At 36.6% G+C, this 4,844-nt stretch overlaps 1 long non-coding RNA gene across 1 annotated transcript; it reads left to right on the forward strand.

Annotated features, from left to right (window-relative positions):
- Nucleotides 1–4,205, forward strand: LOC130046745 (uncharacterized). Its single transcript, XR_008795740.1, has 3 exons — nucleotides 1–2,314; nucleotides 2,828–3,350; nucleotides 3,993–4,205. It is a non-coding gene; the product is annotated as an uncharacterized LOC130046745 (long non-coding RNA).
- The last annotated feature ends 639 nt before the right edge of the window (nucleotides 4,206–4,844 follow it).

A 4,844-nucleotide genomic window follows, 5' to 3' on the forward strand; every position in this document is an offset into this window, starting at 1 on the left:
CATTGACAACCCGCCATCAACGTGTACAAACCGTGTACGTATTTGTCGGCGTCCGGGACAATCTCGTATCAACTGAGACGTCCGTGTATTAACCGACAAGTCCGTGTAGCCACCGAAGTAACCGTGTAAAGTCCGGGGCCATCCGTGTACGAAACTTTTCTGATGAAAAACATGGATGTCTACAGTCTGTAGACGGATTGTTCCTGGTAACTACACGGACAGATACGATAAACGCAGGGAAGAAAGACAGCGATAATCCGTGTATCTCCGTGAAACAACAGTGAGTGGACCGGAAGAAACCGTTATCTTCTGTACGCTCCGTTATCATGCCGGCACCGACCGGGATTTTTTCCTGGGACATACGAGTAGTTACCGTGCTTATCTGTAGAGAATCCGGCGTTTTACGGGTCTGCATCGTGATAAGACCGTGCTGACACTGGCATTATGACGTCACAAAACCCAAAGATGTCGGATCATCCCGGATGACTGGAATTTTACATCCGGCGTCGACCGGCTCCTGATCCGTGAATCTGTGAAAGGGGTTTTAGGTTTCTCAGTGACTGGTTTAGGTTTCTCAGTGACTGGATTATGTTTCTCAATGACTGGGTTATGTTTCTCAGTGACTGGGTTATGTTTCTCAGAGACTGGGTTATGTTTCTCAGTGACCGGGTTATGTTTCAGTGAATGAGTTACGTTTCTTATTGAATTGGTTATTTTATTTTTTGACCAGTTATCAACTAGTGTCACATTAAACAATCAACACTTCATATAATTCAGATGGGGGATTTTAAATTGTATTAATTCCACTGATCAATGTAATTTTCGTATACTTATCTTGATAGGCGGGATTCCTTAACCCTCAACCCCAACTACTCTAGCCAGAATTGTCTGTGGAAGATTAATATAAAATAAGATTAAATGAAATCCATTTCAAGATAGGTGTATCAGGGCTGATACACTACTAGGTATATGATATATAGTACATCTCCTTTACGTAAGTAATATTAACAACAGGTCTTAATGAACAATTCTTCAAGATCTGATACTAAAATTTTTGTTCCCATTTATGTAATATCCCCCGTGTAAGATCGAAAACGTCATCACAAGAGGTATCGTGTGATACTCGACATGTTTATCTCTAGAAACGAAATCTCGCCGAACACTGTGCAGTCCTATACAAGAGTTGCCCAAGTGACGCATAATTTTCGCAACATTTTTTCTAAAGAGTTCCAAAATTTTCTAGTTCTGATATCCCGTATTGTAACAAAAATGATCTTTCTCCGTATTAAAAATTAGATAATGATGTTACGAATGCAAATGTAATCCGCCATGCCGAATGCAATATTATGAATACACGTCGTTTCTTCTCGTCAAACGCAATAATCGAAAACATTATGCTGACCAATATACGTATCCAGCGTATAAATATATAGGCAACGGGTAGCTCAACATTGAAAAGTGCATGGGAGGAGGAGAAGGGGGTACAACAACTTTAAAATCTGTATCTATAATTATGAATTAACAAATTTTGTCAATAAACTCCGAAACACTTGCTTCGGAGTTATCGAAAATTAATTTTTAAAAACAACTTTCGTTTTCGATAAACTAATAACAAAAATGAAAGTACAGTTGCGGACACGCTTTCGCGGAACTAAGCCACTATTCTTATTTTTTTCTAAATGGCAACTTTTAAAAGATAATACGATATGAAGTAAATCCGTTTTGTCGATGCTTGATTTTGATCTTACAGAAGAAATAAGTTTTGATAATTGTTGAAGTAAGCAGTTGGCAGTTAGCAGTTGACAGTTGCCTGTCGTATATAGAATTCCATAGTTGAATGAATAAAATATGTCTGTTCATTTCTTCAATCTGCCCCAGAAGTCATGTGTGCATAAATGGTAAATTGGTCCAGAAATACATTTGAAAATATAAGAATAAAAAATTATGATCGTGCGTGCATTCAATACCGAGATATTCCCCGTCAAAGTTAGCTATTTTTGCACCTGCCCGAAATCAATCAACTGAACTTCCGGTTTTACTACATTTATCCATAATGACGTGTGACGTCACAACCCATCAGTCTCAAACAGGCCAGTATGGCAAATGCGAGCGGTACCTCCGTTTCTGTGGACGAAATCGACCTCCACATATCATTTGAAGCGTCTTCCTTTGAAGATTATCGTAACGAGGACGTACAGGACATCGTTCCTTACCAATAAGAGCCAGCTGCAATGGATTCTGACTATTTCGACGAGTTAAATGGGGAGAATGCTGAACGTGAACAACTTGAACATCGCCTCGGAAGCACGGAATGGTAAGGCACCATTAGACTGTTTGTTTATAAAATAAATTTTGGGAAATACGAAATTGATCAATCATTTTTAACTGTACATCATTCTTAATTACATTCATGATAAAATTACAGATGTCTAATCACCATATTACGCCTGTCCACGTCGTATTCACAGGAATCTGTAATTCTATCTGTAATAACAATGTCAGTGGTCTCACTGGTGTGTACCATACCACCCCTTAGTAATTAGGGAGTGGTATGATATATATCCTCAATTATCAATAGGCCTACTATTATTACAGACAAAATTATTTGTTCCTGTGGTGTATTTTCGCTCATTACTTCATTGGGAAAGAGCTGAAAAATAACATTGATTTTTCTATCCTCTCATGTGACACCCCCTTTATACTGTTATATTTGTACTTACAATTTTTCTAAGAATTTTTTTTAAAATTATCATCTAGAGGAGAATTGTCTTATCTTTTCCCCATTACTGATTTATCTATTCTTTCACAAATTTACAAATCATTTTAGGTGTCAATGTGGATTCTATTCCCATATGTCAGCTGCCAAGGAAAGTGTATGCTGCACCGAATTGCCAAGGGTTGATGAGAAGAGGGGAGTCATTCAACATGGAACTGGCCTGCTTTACTGAACACCCTGGGTTTTCATCAGTGTGTTTAGATGTGCATGAGCTCGAGGCGGCATAATACCAATACTGATCCCAGTATGGAGAAATGAGGACAACAATTGAAGAGCAAGTCAATTTTTTTTATTGATTTAATCAATACAAAATTCACATGACCATTTTTTTTTATTGATTTAATCAATACAAAATTCACATGACCATTGGGTCCGATTGCTAGTTTATCATTAGTGAATAATTTCAAACATTTCCTGGAATTACAGGCGTAACAGATACACAACACACAGGCAATTTGTTTGATAGTGCTAAGGATACCTAGGGCACAAGGTGCGAGTCCCTCTACCCTCGTGTGCTGTGACGGAATTCCTTTGTCTCTGAGGAGTATCAAGGATTCGATGCACCTGAGTGATGGTATGATTTTGATGAAGCAACTTTTTTTAAACAAATGAACGATTCATATATGATGCATACAAAAAAACAGAATGCTATAAAATATCAGTTTTCTAGAAAGCATCAGCTACACAAACAATATTTTAAATAAAATGTTTCTGCACCCAGGAACGGAACGAGGATCCTGCTTTCATGTTCCCGTTTTTAACAAAAAAGGTTTTATCATTTTTTACTCTTACAACTATTATATATACTAAACTAATACTACATATACTATGCTAATATTTCATTCTATAAATTATTTGCAAAAATACACTGTTGCATGCTAGACCAAACAGATTGTTACCGAACGGTCAGACCCTATATCATGGTTGTTCCCAGTCTTTTTTTTATTTGTAAAAAAATAACAAAATGTGTTTTCACAACCTACTACTGTATATGACTTTGGTTCAGATTTAAACAAAACCAAAGATAAAGGTGTTTCACAATGATTTAACATTTTTAAACAAGATTAAAATAGAGCACATCTGTATGACCAACATATTTTTATCTGCTTTGCTAGAATGTCCAAATAGCTAGTATTACGTTTTGTTCACATTCACAGAGATGTCCCCTTCCGACTGAAACGCGATCTAAAATGTAGCACAGCTTCTTCTTTATCAGGATGGAAAAATTCACTGCACAGTGGAAGTGGTTGAGATGGCAATGAGCATGGTAATAGTTCTGATGACCCTTGAAAGGCCAAACAAGTCTCCTTCATCAGGACTGATGGGCTGGAATAAATGGACACTATTTAAAATTTTATGTATGCTTTATATCCTTATGAATAAATTACTCTTTACTATATGTATTGTATTTTGATAAATAATAAAAATTCTCATTAACTTTGTTATTGCTGTTTTAAACTTGATTGAATGAAAAGCGACAAATGCCAATTAATTTTGATATGAATTATGATAGTGGATTATCTTTAGAAGTACATTCTTACTAAATGTTGGATCAACAGGCTTCCTACGAATACTGCATTCCCCACGCTTGAACTTCGGGAAGCTGATTTTAAATTGTTGGTTCCCCTCCTTCGTTATGGCATGCAGCCTTGAGGAATTATCATTAAAATGTAGAGCAGCAATCATCAACCTTTCCCAATAAAAAAAGGATAAAATAAGTGTTATGATAGTACTTTATAATGTGCTTACTGTAATTTTATTATTATTTTGAAATAAAATGTCTCCATGTAAATATTGAAATAATTTGCAGTGGGGATCCTGATCATCCAGAGGGGGGGGGGGGGGGGGGTATCCCGAAGGTCGGAACATCCCCCCCCCCTTTCATCAGAAAATTTTGCTAAAAAACACCCACACATATACAACTAAAATTTAATAATGGTATAACCCCCCTCCCTTTCCAAAATTCCTGGATCTGCCCATGATTTGTGTAAATTAAATTAGTGAAGAGGGGTTTCCATAATATGTCATTTTTGGAAATAATTTAATTTTCATTAACGTATAAATCCAA

This window comes from Ostrea edulis, chromosome 6 (genome assembly GCF_947568905.1).
Source record: "Ostrea edulis chromosome 6, xbOstEdul1.1, whole genome shotgun sequence".
Classification (NCBI taxonomy): Eukaryota; Metazoa; Mollusca; class Bivalvia; order Ostreida; family Ostreidae; genus Ostrea; species Ostrea edulis.